The 15,514-nt window shown below is 43.2% G+C and overlaps 1 protein-coding gene across 3 annotated transcripts in view; it reads right to left on the reverse strand.

The window, feature by feature from the left end:
* Positions 1-15,514, reverse strand: part of twf2 (twinfilin-2) — a 174,112-nt gene that overhangs the window by 44,186 nt on the left and 114,412 nt on the right. The gene's annotated exons all lie outside the window — the stretch shown is intronic.

A 15,514-nucleotide genomic window follows, 5' to 3' on the forward strand; every position in this document is an offset into this window, starting at 1 on the left:
AAACAGAGAAGAATAAGTTTTGAGGCAAAAAGCTAGCTCAAAAAGCCTGCTTAATCTACTTGAATAACAATTTAGACTTCACAAGAGTATAGTAAACTGATAAACTTGGCAAGTTGCTCATGAAGCGCATATGCCTATGTGACAAGATCATAAAGGCAAGTCATAAGATAATGACCAAGGTAACCAATTACATGGCCAAAGTAGTGGACAGTAAGGATGTAGTTTGGAGGTGTAAACATCAATATTGTTGTGGTAGGTGCTGGTTCAAACTGTAATTGGTGGAGCCAATCTAGTTAGTAAATTTGACCCAAATCAAGATCTGAGGAAATAGCAAATGTAAAGGTCCCATTAGAATAGTATAGTGCAGCTACAAGCCCTTTGACAAACATATGTACTGACTATGAATGCAATCCAAACTAATCTTATCTACCTGCACATAATCTCCACCTCCTCATTCCCTGCCTGTTCAAGTGCCTGTCTAAATCCCTTTTCCATGCTGTTCTTGTATTTGCTTGAGCCCTTACCCTGACAGCACATTCCAGGTATCTACCACTCAGTGTAAAATCTTACTTCCTAATTCTCCTTTAAATATTCCCAGTTTCATCTATAAGCTATGCCCTCTAATTTCCATATGGTTAATAACACAAGACATAGGAACAGAATTAAGCCATTCAGCCCATGAGTCTGCTCTGCCATTCCATCATGGCTGATCCTGGATCTCACGCAACCCCATACATTGCCTTCTTGCCATATCCTTGGATGCCCTGACCGATCAGGAAACGATCAACTTCCACCTTAAATATACGTACAGTCTATGGCAGAGCATTCCACAGATTTACTACTCTCTGGCTAAAAAAATTCCTCCTTACCTCTGTTCTAATGGGTTGCCCCATAATTTTGAGGCTGTGCCATCTAGTTCGAGATACCCCCATCATAGGAAACATCCTCTCCACATCCATCCTATCTATTTCTTTCAACATTCAGTAGGTTGCAATGAGATTCCCCCCGCATTCTTCTAAATTCCAGTGAGTATACGCCCAAAGCTGCCAAACGCTCCTCATATGTTAACCTCTTCATTCCTGGAATCATCCTCATGAACCTGTTCTGGACTCTCTCCAATGACGGCACATCATCTCTGAGATATGGGGCCCATAACTGTTGACAATACTCTAAATGCAGACTGAACAGTGTTTTATAGAGCCTCAGCATTATCTCCTTGCTTTTATATTCTATTCCCCTTGAAATAAATGCCAACATTGCATTTGCCTTCTTTACCACATGACTCACCCTTCTGGAAGTTTTGCACAAGATCTCCTAAGACCCTCTGCACCTTGGATGTTTGAGCCTTCTCCCCATTTAGATAATAGTCTAAACTATTGTTCCTTTTACTAAAATGCATTATCATACATTTCCCAACACTGTATTCCATCCGCCACTTCTTTGCCCATTCTTCCAACTTGTCCAAGCCCTGCTGCAATTGCATTGCCTCCTCAGCACTACCTACCCCTCCATCTATCTTCACATCATCCGCAAACTTTACCATCAATTCCATTATCTAAATTATTGGCAAACAATGTTTTGATCCAGGCATGACTGTGCAAGCGTGTGGACGTCAGCAAGTTAGATAAGTGAGAAGAGTTTAAAAAGAAGACAGCTTTATAGCACAGACGCTATAGTTGAGGGAGATAGAGTAGGAAGGCTTTGGTTCAACGGGGCTTTGGCGATAATGGCCTGTGTGGAATAGAGACAGGAAGTATATGTGTGAGGCTGGTGTTCTGTACTGGGTGTCAGATGTGGGAAGTCTGGGAGATTCCCAGCCTCCAAGACGGCCACATCTGCGCTAGGTGCATCGAGTTGCAGCTCCTTAGGGACCGCGTTAGGGTCCCCAACCACCGGGCCACGGACTGGTACCAGGCCGCAAAGCATGTGCTACTGGGCTGCGAGGAAACGATATGATTTGGCGATATGAGTCAGCAGCACCTTTCCTCATTCCCTGTCACGCACTGTTGAGCCATTATGCAGGCAAGGTCATTACCCGCGCGTCATTCATGTCAGCGTGGGAAGGAGATCAACTCCTCGAGCTTGCAAATGACGGCGGGCTGAAAAGTATCTTTGACATAACATCTCTGCCGGCATTCTGAATCAAAGTCAAGGCTAAATATCCTGAGATAGTCACGAAAACACTGAAAGAGTTGCTTCCATTTCCAACATCATATCATTGCGAAGCAGAGTTTTCTGCGATGAATGCAATGAAAACTAAATTGCGGAATAGACTGGACATCAGGAACCCCCTTTGAGTATCGCTGTCTCCTATCACCCCTCGATAGGACCGCCTTGTTGCAGGAAAACAAGCCCAGGGCTCCCACTGATTCAGCGATACTGGTGTGTTGCAATGATTTTATATGTTCATACCGGGAAAATATGTGCTGTGTGTTTAATATCCAAACGTTACTTAAAATGTTATGATGCTATAGACTTATAGGTGATTTATATAACCATATAATAATTACAGCACAGAAATAGGCCATCTCTGCCCTTCTAGTCCGTGCCGAACTCTTACTCTCACCTGGTCCCACTGACCTGCACTCAGCCCATAACCCTCCATTCCTTTCCTGTCCATATACCTATCCAATTTTTCTTTAAATGATAATATCGAAACTGCCTCAACCACTTCTACTGGAAGTTCATTCAACACTTACTTCAAGCTCCCCTGTCCTCCCCTGATAATTGACTTATCACTACATTCATGCGAGGAAAATATGCGCTGTGTGTTTAATATTAAATTCGTTAGATAAACCCTTTTAGAAACGAAATTGACCTATATTCCGGTCGTGACTAACCCCCACCCTCCCACCTGACCAGAATCGCCAAAAACGATTCGTAGAAAAAAAAATGGGCACATACACGCATGTGCACTGGTGCCCGCGTAAGGCTTCATGGTCATTGTAGTCTCTCTGGGTAAACACAACTTATTTGCCTGCTACTCTCGTCCGTTGGTAATACCCACCCCCCCCACGATTGGTTGGTCTGCAAGAATATTGTCAATAATAAACCGGTCCGCAGTGCAAAAAAGGTTGGGGACCCCTGCATTAGGGAACTGGAAATGCAGCTTGATGACCTTCGTCTGGTCAGGGAAAGTAAGGAGGTGATAGAGAGGAGTTATAGGCAAGTAGTCACACCGGGGCCTAGGGAGACAGATAAGTGGGTAATATTCAGGAGAGGAAAGGGCAAGAGTCAGATACTAGAGAGTACCCCTGTGGCTGTCCCCTTTAACAATAAGTACTCCTGTTTGAGTACTGTTGGGGGGGTGGGGTACAGCCTACCTGGGGGAAGCAACAGAGAGTCTGGCCCTGTGGCTCAGAAGGGTAGGGAAAGGAAGAGGATGGCAGCAGTGATAGGGAACTCTATAGTGAGGGAGTCAGACAGGCGATTCTGTGGATGCAGGAAAGAAACACAGATGGTAGTTTGCCTCCCAGGCGCCAGGGTTTGGGACGTTTCTGATCGCATCAACGATATACTGAAGTGGGAAGGTGAACAGCCAGAGGTCGTGGTACATATTGGTACCAACAACATAGGTAGGAAAAGTGAGGAGGTCCTGAAAACAGACTACAGGGAGCTAGGAAGGAAGTTGAGAAGCTCGGGATTACTGTCTGTGCCACATGACAGTGAGTATAGGAATAGAATGAGGTGTATGATAAATGCGTGGCTGAGGGATTGAAGCAGGGGGCAAGGATTCAGATTTCTGCATCATTGGGACCTCTTTTGGGGCAGGCGTGACCTGTACAAAAAGGATGGGTTACACTTGAATCTGGGGGGGGGGGGGGGGGGGGGAGGCCAATATCCTGGAAGGGAGGTTTGCTAAGGCTAATGGGGACAGTTTAAACTAGAATTGCTGGGGGTGGGAACCGAACTGAAGAGACGGAGGAAGGGGTGGTTGGCTCACAAATAGAGAAAGCTCGTAGACAGTGCGAGAGGGAAAATAGGCAGGTGATAGAGAAGGGATGCGCTCAGACTGATGGTTTGAGATGTGTCTATTTTAATGCAAGGAGTATCATGAACAAAGCGGATGAGCTTAGAGTGTGGATTAGTACTTGGAGCTGTGATGTTGTGGTCATTACAGAGACTTGGATGGTTCAGGGGCAGGAATGGTTACTTCAAGTGCCAGGCATTAGATGTTTCAGAAAGGACAGGGAGGGAGGCAAAAGAGGTGGGAGCGTGGCACTGCTGATCACAGATAGTGTCACGGCTGCATAAAAGGAGGAAGTCATGGAGATATTGTCTATTGAGTCTCCGTGGGTGGAAGATAGGAACAGGATGGGGTCAATAACTCTACGGGGTGTGTTTTATAGACCACCCAGTTTTAACAGGGACATCGAGGAACAGATAGGGAGACAGATTCTGGAAAGGTGTAATAATAACAGGGTTGTCATAGTGGGAGATTTTAATTTCCTAAATACTGATTGGCACCTCCCTAGAGCAAGAGGTTTAGATTGAGTAGAGTTTGTTAGGTGTGTTCAGGAATGTTTCCTGATACAATATGTAGATAAGCCAACTAGAGGAGAGGCTGTACTTGATCTGGTACTGGGAAATGAATCTGTAAACACAGAATACTCTGCAGATGCTGGGGTCAAAGTAACACTCACAACACGCTGGAGGAACTCAGCAGGATGGGCAGCATCCATGGAAACGATCAGTCAACATTACGGGCCAGAACCCTTCGTCAGGGTTTTTTTAGTCAGAGGGTGGTGAATCTATGGAATTTGTTGTCATGGGCAGCAGTGGAGGCCAAGTCATTGGGTGTATTTAAGGCAGAGATGGATAGGTATCTGAGTAGCCAGGGCATCAAAGGTTATGGTGAAAAGGCGGGGGAGTGGGACTAAATGGGAGAACGGATCAACTCATGATAAAATGGCAGAGCAGACACGATGGGCCGAATGGCCTACTTCTGCTCCTTTGTCTTATGGTCATCCTTAATAATAGACTCCAACACTTTCCTAACCACTGAGATTAGGCTAACTGGCTTATGTGGTGCCCTGGTTCACATCTTTACTGTTATGCCGCAGGTATTTTACTTAGCAGTTCTGTAAGAGCTGCTGTTCTGCGTTCAGCCTGTTTGGGTTATTGTTGAAGATAAGGGATGATGTGGAATGTGTGCCATCCAATTAGTGGGACAATAAGGTTGGTCTTCGGCTTTTGTTCGGCAGGAAATGAAGAGAGAAAACAGTCATAGCATATGATCCGATGGGAGACCCACTTGTTCGAGATGGATTGCTTTGGAAGACGTTCATTCTGACCAAGGGCTTAGCACGTGAGTGACAGAGAAGTTCAAGATGAGCTCCCACTTGTGCATATTTGACTGTTTAATTAGAATGAACCCTTTTCTTTTTGGTATTTTCTTACCAACCCTTTAGTTAAGTTAAGATTCATAAATATAATTCTTCTAATCATATGCAGTGTACTGTCTGTTATTTTGTTGTACTAATTTGTAACTGGGTAAAAAATTACACAGCATCCACACAAACCGGGGTTTGGAGTGGGACGAACTGTCTCAATCTCATGAATTTGGCGGGACTTGAGACTTACGCAGCCAAAGAGACCAGGGTGTTTCATTGTGGGGGTATCATCTGGGATCGATTTTGTTGGATGCTGTGTGATTGCCCTGAGCACTCATCCAGTGGATCATGTGTTTAAGTCTGTGTTAAACTGTTGTTCGGTAAAGTGATTACGATGCATGGTTATGGATGTCGCAGGGGTTGAACGGAGGTTTGATAAAATGGTGGGCAAAGACTTTGTTCTAGTTCAGATTAGCGCTGATATAACAGCAGTGGAAGTGCCTGGTACTCTTGGGGCCCTGGGAGAGGGGGGCCGTGGGCTGTCCGTACTTTCCGGAGGACGGGAGTGTAGGCGAGCGGGCCAATTTGCAAGCCAAGTCTCCTGTAGCTGGGGGCGGAGACTTGAAAGACAGGTTGCTCTCGTTTCTGTGGAGCGAGAGGAAGGAGTGGTCTGATTTGAAATGTCTAATGAGTCCCCCCAGCAAGGAGTGAGAATTCTGAATTAGTATCAGCCCTTACCTCTCTGGCGAATAAATGGCCCAGTGCACAGGCTAAGGGTCCTAGTGATTGAAAGCTGAGAATGTTCTCAGAGGTGAAGCCCACCCTGGAGGGGGAAGAGGAGTATGAGATTTGGGCAGAACAGACTTTTCAGATGCTGGATAAGTGGTAGTACTCTGATGATGTAAAAAGACAGTGATTGGTTGAAAGTTTGAAGGGGCCAGCTGCTGACGTAGTGCGATCCGTAAAGACACCTTTGCTACCTCTGCAGGCTACATGCAAGCACTGGAAAAGGTGTTTGGTGTGACGGGAAGCCCAATGGAGCTTATGACGGGGTTTCAGAACAGGTTTCAGGAGAAGGTGGAGAAACTTTCCGTCTACATTTTCTGGCTAGAGAGGCAGCTAAGTTGCTTCCAATGGCTGAGGTGAATCAGTTGCGAATGGACCAAGTAAACGAAAGGAGCCCAGACACCGGACCTGATCACATCTGACACGCAGTACAGCAAACCGGCCTCACAGACATACTTGCTGTTTCTATTCCTCACAGGTAACCTACCTCGCCTCAACTTGTTATCGCTGAAGCCCGAATGAGCCAAAGCCCTACCACTCTGCCTCAGATCACTGCGTCGATGACCGCTCCATTGGGCAGTGTCTCCTTTTTATGTCTGAACATTTCCTGCTATTTAACTCACGACTGGTGTTCCGGTTATAGCCGCTGATAGGCCATGTACAGTGGACTAACGCTTTCGAAGCTGCCTTTTTAATTAACTGTCACTGACCTGCGAGAAATCCTTCTTGGTAAAGCTCTGTTAATGCTGCTGATAGGCCATGTATAATGAAACCAGGTGAAACCAGAGGATGGGAATGGGCATGTCAAAATTCTCCATTGGAACCACCTTCTACCTCTGGGACAAGACGTGTGTGTTGATCTGGAGTCTGACCTGGGCCCTACACCTAGTAAGAGGTCTCTGTGGCAATGTGGGGAAACTGAAGGATCAGTAGAAGGAAGGATTAAACCAACGCCCGCCGTGAATGGGATATGGAGGATGAGGAAATGGGGGTGCGGTATATGCTGCCTTTAGCCAACTCCCCAATAATTGAGGAAGAGATTCCCAACCTTTCTCCTGCTGAAATGGGGGAGATTAGCAGTGCTCAAGCAGGCTGGCAGCTGCACCATGAAGGGTAGCTGGGCTCTAAAGTAACTGGGGATGTAGCTGAGCTCAGCCAAGTGGCAGAGGGATCAAGGTTGCAGGAAGGCATGAGCGATAGACCGGGGAAGGCCTCGCTGTGTAGACCAGAAGTATCCCAAGAAGTGTCTGAAACTGAAGACATAGATGATGGGATAAGGAGGTCTCAAAGAGTCAGGAGACCACCAGATAAGCTGGCCTATGTAGCACCGAGGGAACAGAGGGTTGCGACTAAACCCCTAGTGAGATATGTCACGACACTTTACAAATGGATTGGAGGTTCTGACTTCACGCAATTCCTTTGAAAATGGTGTTATTGATGACTGGATGACAAATAATTTCAAAGTCATGAGGACATGACTATTTGAGGTGGGGGGGGAGCGTATTTCATTCAGCAGCTCTGTAAAAGCTGCTGTTCTGCTTTCAGCCTGTTTGGGTTATTGTTGAAGATGAGGGATAATGTAGAATGTGTGCCATCTCAGTAGGTTTTCTTGGTGAGGGACCAATAAGGTTGGTCTTGGGCTTTTGTTTGGCGGGAAATGAAGAAGAAAAAATGCTGGGGAGAACTGGTCATACGATCCTGTGGGAGATCCGTTTGTTCGGGATGGATTGCGAGCAACGTTTGGAAGGTGGTGTGGGTGTTCATGTTGACTGAGGGCCCAGCATGTGAGTGACAGAGAAGTTCAAGATGAGCTCGAACTTGCGTATATTTGACTGTTTAATCAGAATGAGCCCTTTTCTTTTTGCTATTCTTTACTAACCCTTTAGTTAAGTTTCATAAACCCTTTAATCCTATGCATTGTACTGTCTGTTATTTCATTGTACTAATTTGTAACTGGGTAAAAAATTTACACAGCAGCCACACAAACCGGGGTTTGGGGTTGGACAAGCTGTCTCAATCTCACGAGTTTGGCAGGACTTGAGACTGCCTTTCCTAGACTTACGCAGCCAAGGAAACCAGGGTGCTTCATCTATCAATTCCTTTCCTTTGCTTTCCTCCCCTCTCTTTAGAGTAGAGTGACATTTATAATCTTCCAGTCCTCCGGGACTATGCCAGAATCAAGTGATTCTGTAAAGATCATGATCAATGCATCTCAGGACTTTGGGATGTAGTCCATCTAGCCCAAGTGACTTATCCACCTTAAGACCTTTGAGTTGGCCTAGCACTTTTTGCATGTAATATTGGATATTTTTTCTCAATAAATGAACAAGTATAAAGTATAATGGGTTCTCTCTATCCAATTCTAGGACCCATATGAAGAATCGATCACACCCTACACCCCACACCCATGCAGAAATAGTGAAAACTCTACAGGGCTTACAAAACTCCCCAGCATCACTATGTACTTTGAAAAAAATTTACTTTCAACCTTTCCTGAACACATATCACAATGTGGATTGGAGGGTTACAGATGATGTTCCCTTATTCAAGAAAGTGAGTTGCTATAGCCCAGGAAATTATAGACCAGTGAATCTTACTTCAGTGCTGATGGAGAAGATCCTGAGAGGCAGGATTTATGAACATTTGGAGAGGCATAATATGATTAGGAATAGTCAGCATGGCTTTGTCAAAGGTAGGTCGTGCCTCACGATTGAACTTTTTGAGGATGTGACTAAACACATTGATGAAGGTAGAGCAGTAGATGTAATGTATATGGATTTTAGCAAGGCATTTGATAAAGTACCCCATGCCAGGCTTATTGAGAAAGTAAGGAGGCATGGGATCCAAGGGGATATTGCTTTGTAGATCCACAATTGACTTGCTCACAGAAAGCAAACAGTGGTTGTATATGGGTCATATTCTACATGGAGGTTGGTGACTAGTGGTGTGCCTCAGGGATCTGTTCTGGGGTCCCTTCGCTTCATGATTTTTATAAATGACCTGGATGAGGAAGTGGAGGGATGGGTTAGTAAATTTGCTGATGACACAAAGGTTGGGGGTGTTATGGATAGTGTGGAGGGCTGTCAGAGGTTGCAACGGGACATCGATAGGATGCAAAAATGGGCTGAGAAGTGGCAGATGGAGTTCAACCCAGATAAGTGTGAGGTAGTTCATTTTGGTAGGTCAAATATGATGGCCGAATATAGTATTAATGGTAAGACCCTTGGCAGTGTGGAGGATCAGAGGGATCTTGGGGTCTGAGTCCATAGGACACTCCAATAAGGAACAGAAACATAGACAACCTAGAGCACAATACAGGCCCTTCGACCCACAAAGCTGTGCCGAACATGTCATAACCTTAGAATTACCTAGGCTTACCATAGCCCTCTATTTTTCTAAGCTCCATGTACCTATCCAGGATCCTCTTAAAAGACCCTATTGTTTCTGCCTCCACCACTGCCACTGACTGCCCATTCCACGCACTCACCACTCTGCGTAAAAAACTTACCCCAGACATCTCCTCTGTACCTATTCTAAGCACCTTAAAACTATGCCTTCTCATGCTAGCTATCTCATCCCTGGGAAAAAGCCTCTGACTATCCACGCGATCAATGCCTCTCATTATCTTGTACACCTCTATCAGGTCACCTATTATCCTCCATCGCTCCAAGGAGAAAAGGCTAAGTTCACTCAACCTATTCTCATAAGGCATGCTCCCCAATCCAGGCAACATCCTTGTACATCTCCTCTGCACCCTTTCTATGGTTTCCACATCCTTCCTATAGTGAGGCGACCAGAATTGAGCACAGTACTCCAAGTGGGGTCTGATCAGCGTTCTGTATAGCTGCAACATTACCTCTTGGCTCTTAAACTCAATCCCACGGTTGATGAAGGCCAATGCACCGTATGCCTTCTTAACCACAGAGTCAACCTGTGTAGCAGCTTTGAGTGTCCTATGGACTCAGACCCCAAGATTCCTCTGATCCTCCACACTTCCAAGAGTTTTACCATTAATAGTATATTCTGCCATCATATTTTACCTACCAAAATGAACCACTTCATACTTATCTGGATTGAACTTCATCTGCCACTTCTCAGCCCAGTTTTGCATCCTATTAATGTCCCACTTTTTTATCTCTGACAGCCCTCCACACTATCCACAACAACCCCAACCTTTGTGTCATCAGCAAATTTACTAACCCATCCTTCCACTTCCTTATCCAGGTCATTTCTAAAAATCACAAAGAGTAGGGGGTCCCAGAACAGGTCCCCGAGGCACAACACTGGTCACTGATCTCCATGCAGAATATGACCCATATACAACCACTCTTTGCCTTCTGTGGGCAAGCCAATTCTGGATCCACAAAGCAATGTCCCCTTGGATCCCATGCCTCCTTACTTTCTTGATAAGCCTTGCATGGGGTACCTTATCAACTGCCTTGCTGAAATCCATATACACTAAATTTGGCATGATTCTGTCCTTGCAAATAAATATACTAAAAGAGAGAGAATCAATGACTGAAAGTCTGAGGAACTTTAAGCAATTATTATGAAAGAAAAAGCACAGGAGATATTCTAATCTTCTGTATCCAAAACGTTAGTCTTAAAAATAATCACTTACATAGATAGTGAGCGCATTACAGATAATATCTTCCATAGTAATTTATATTTTCCAAGTGACTAAACAAAATAAAAGATCAAATCTCTATTGCTACTCAAGGAGCGAGGGAGAGAGAACATAGAGGAACTAAAGATCTGCTGGTCTGACCACAAACTCTGGAGTTCATTATTATACTGACAAAACACTTAGAACACCATAATGTTTCCAGTGGAGACTGCAGATGCTGGATAATATTTTTAGGTTTTTTTTTCAATGTTGATAGCAATCGCTAAATACAATGGGCTAGATTGCAGCCCTCACTAGCTGGTGAGCTGTACAACCAGAAAGCTGTGACCTACAGCACCACCTTCCAGACTTCTGGGCTTGAACACTGCACATTCAGGAACATGGTGCTGGTTGGATACCACTCCACCACTTGACTCAGCTTGAGTTCTGTGGAGAAGCACAAACATCCTGAGCTCAGGGCTTGGATGTAATCTATACGGTGGATTCCCTAACTTTCTGCATTGGTGTATATTGCATGACTCCATTCATTTGAATGAGGTTGCTGACCTGGACTGGAAAAATGTATTCTCAATTTTGATTAATTTATTTAAATTAAATATTTTTGATCATCAGACATTTAGAAATGGTTAGAGACCTTTGACATGGCAAGATTTATAAAGGTCATGGACTAAATGGGGTTGGGTGTAAGAGCAGATTCTCAACATCTAATGCTAATCCTTGTGTAATGTTTCACTTTGAGGAACTGAGGTAATGACGCTGAAGCTGTACTGGACCTTGGGGTTTAAAAGGACAGTGGCAGTTGCAAAAAAACATTGTGTGGGGAGCAATGTTCCCTCTAATTTTTAGTAGCCAGTGTGCGCAAAAATCTTATGTTGTGCAAATTTTCTTCCTGTGACAAAAGTATGTGTGCACTGAATGCACACATGGCACAGTTTATGTAGGCTTACAAAATATTTGACATAAAACTACACAGAATAACAACAAAATAACATACATATTTAAGTCATTCAGTTATTTTTTCTCTCTCCTGTCTTTGGCACTTACCCATTCTTTGTAAACTCTATCTAGACTAATAGAACTTTCATCCAATTGATAGCTTTTGATTCTCATTAACATATCCAAATGACATTCACCTAAACGGTTTCTCAGCTTGATTTTGAGTTGATTCATCAGGCTAAAACCTCGCTCGCAGTCCGCACTAGACGCAAGAAAGGTTCCCCCAATGTCCATCAACTGTGCAAGGTCGCAAAACTGTTCATTTTGAAGTACAAATGCCAACATTTGAGCAAAATTTGAAATCAGTTTGGATTTAATTTTTTTCTTGCACGGAAAATTTGAAATTATTAAACTGTCTAACTATTACAGTATTTTCAGCTAGAAAATCATGATATTTTAGACATAAGGCATTAACTTGTTCATCGCCAAATGTGAAGTCACAATCTGCAATTGCGGAGAAATCAAAAGCTGACCATTCTTGTACCTCATCTTCAGGAAACCTTTCTTCTAAATGAACACAAAAACTACTTATAAAAGTCAACAGTGAACTTGCATCTACTGTGACGTTTTCTTCACGTTGTTGACTTAGCAAAACTTTAACTTTACGATATGAACACTGTCCGCAAAAGATGGCTGCCGCCGTGATGCAGCTGTACAAACCGGAACAGGAAAGGTGGTGACATAAATTAGTGACGTGCATTGTGATATTTGAAAAACTGACTAACTAGTTAACAGAAATATTTAGCTAAAAGATTATTTTCAGTAAATATAATTATTAATTACTACATCATTTTAGGTAACTAACCTTTTGTGCGCACATTAATTTCCTTTGTGCGCTGGTTGAAAAACGTGTGTGCGCGTGTACACGCACACAGCTTAGAGGGAACACAGGTGGAGAGTGAGTGTAAGAGGCAAATAAGACTGAATACTCCAGCAAAAATACATAGAGGAAATAACTCAAAGGGATGCATTGTATCACAATTAAATTAATCAAACAAGCCTGTGACACAGTCAACAGTACAGCATGAATATACAGTAGGTCTTGAATTCTCTGCCAGTTCCTAGTCAGCCTACAAATTATTCCTCTCAAGTGCCAGTCTAATTCCTGATTGAGTCTGCATCCACCATCGCCACAGGCAGTGTATTCCAGAACATAACATCTATGTTACAATGATTATCCTCATCATCTCTGATTGAAAAGATAAGTTTATTTTCTGATGATAAGATTTAATGATATGCATGTTTACCTGATGCGTATTTGCAAATATTCTCTGCTGACCTCATCAGATTTTGCTGCAATAACCTGGGTCAGATTAAATCTAAACAACAGGAATTCTGCAGATGCTGAAAATTCAAGCAACATACATCAAAGTTGCTGGTGAACGCAGCAGGCCAAGCAGCATCTGTAGGAAGAGGTGCAGTCGACGTTTCAGGCCGAGACCCTTTGTCCTGACGAAGGGTCTCGGCCTGAAACGTCGACTGCACCTCTTCCTACAGATGCTGCTTGGCCTGCTGCGTTCACCAGTAACTTTGATGTGTGTTGCTCAGATTAAATCTAGTCCATTCATATCATTATGGGCCACTATATAAAGTTATAGAAAACAAAAAATATGCAAGATGTACAATGCAAAATAAAATGTTGAGAACTGTGTTTGAATCTTTACCAGAATTTAAGGGAAATAATTTAAAGCATAAGTCCTACACAAAGTATAACATATATATTTGAGAGATTGCTTCAAACTTCATCAGCTTGCTCACTGATCATGCCAGCAGGTGGCAGCACACACTCAAAGGTTTTTCCTTTCAATATGTGCCTTTGTGCCTTACAAGGAATTGAATTGCCTTTATTGCTTACATCCTTCACATACATGAGAAGTAAAAAACATTGTTATGTCTCCATCTAAATGTGCAATGTGCAATCACAGTAATTTATAATAATTTCTAATAAATAGAACAATCAATGTAATATAGAGTACACTCAAGTCAGTGTGAGTTCATCACTCTGATGGCCTAGTGGAAGAAGCTGTGCTGGAGCCAGTTGATCCTGGTTTTTATGCTGTGGTACCCCTTCCCGGACGGTAGCAGCTGGAATAGATTGTGGTTGGGATGGCCTGGGTACCCAATGATCCTTTTTACACACCTGTCCTTGTAAATGTCCTGAATCATGGGAAGTTCACAACTACAGATGCGCTGGGCTGTCTGCACCACTCTCTGCAGAGTCCTGTGATTAAGGGAGGTAAAGTTCCCTTACCAAGCATGGATGTAGCCAGTCAGGATGCTCTCAATTCTGTCCCTGTCGGTGATCATGGTCTCATGACCATGATTTGTCTTGACAAATTTTTCTATAGAAGTGGTTTGCCCCTGCCTTCTAGGCAGTATCTTTCCAAGACAGGTGGCCCCAGCCATTATCAATACTCTTCAGAATTGCCTGGCGTCAGTGATTGCATAATCACGACATGATATGCACCATCTGCTTATAACCATCCACCCTATTCCCATGGCTTCACGTGACCCTGATTGGGGGTGCTAAGCAGGTGTTACACCTTGCCCGAGGGTGATGTGCAGGCTAGCAGAGGGAAGGAGTGCCTTACACCTCCTTATATTGAGATGTACCTCCATCCAGCAGAAAAAGGTGCCTTGAAAATTCCATATCTTGCAAGAATACCCCTCAAAAAATTGCAAGAGTTTTGCATTATGATATAGTGATAGAAAGAGTGACCAGAAATGGGGATTAAAATTATGATTTACTTTGGTTTTACTTGTGAATTTCTGATTCAAAGTAGGACAGAAAGGAAGAGTTTGTAAATAGTTAATATATTAAAAAACTCAACATCTGTCCAGTTGCAAAACTGGAGAAATGTTTTTAAGAAAACTCTAGTGAACCAAGAAAAAAAATTACACTACTTAAAATATGTTACTGTTAAACAGACCCTTGACTCCTTTTTAATAACCTGAACAGTTTGTAACAAAGTCACAAAGCATATGATTAAGAGTATTTTGTACTTCATATGAAAACATACAAGGTCATCAACAAAACACATTTCTATTATAACTGCTTCTTGCCTTTGAACAGACATAGAGGTAAACAGACTGTGCACATTGTGTGAAGATGTTGCCTTTAGTGCCCTTAAGAGCCAAGTCAGCAGAATTTACTTCCAGAAAATAGGTCTTTTTAAAAATTCTCAAGACAATCTCAGGACCACAGGTAGCTGACATTCTATCCTCCTGATTTTCTTTAAGGCAAGTAAATTCTCTACTAGAATCAGTTATGGTACAGACTGGGGAAAGGTGTCATGTTCATGGTAACAGACTGAAAATTAATATATATTTATCTGATTTTAATTTCCCAAACTTCCATGACATGATTTAACTTGAGACCTAGATAGAGTGGACATGGAGAGAATGTTTCCTAGAGTAGGTGAGTCTAGGACCAATGGGCACAGCCTCAAAGACTCTTCAGAACAGAGATGAGGGGAGATTTATTGAGCCAAAGGATAGTGAATTTGTGGAATTCATTGCAACACACAGATGGCTGTGGATGCCAACTCAGTTTAAAGGGGGATCAGATGTTTAAGTTTTTCCATACAGAAAGTGGGAGTTATCTGGAATGAGCTGCTAGAGGAAGTGATAAAGATAAATACAAGTACAATGTTTAAAAGGCATTTAGACAGATATTTAGATGCAAAAGGCATAGATGTATATGGGCCTAATGCAGGCAAAGAGGATTAGCATAGGTAGGCATCACAATTAGCATTGGCAAGGTGTGCTGAAC

This window comes from Mobula birostris, chromosome 16 (assembly GCF_030028105.1).
Source record: "Mobula birostris isolate sMobBir1 chromosome 16, sMobBir1.hap1, whole genome shotgun sequence".
Lineage (NCBI taxonomy): Eukaryota > Metazoa > Chordata > Chondrichthyes > Myliobatiformes > Myliobatidae > Mobula > Mobula birostris.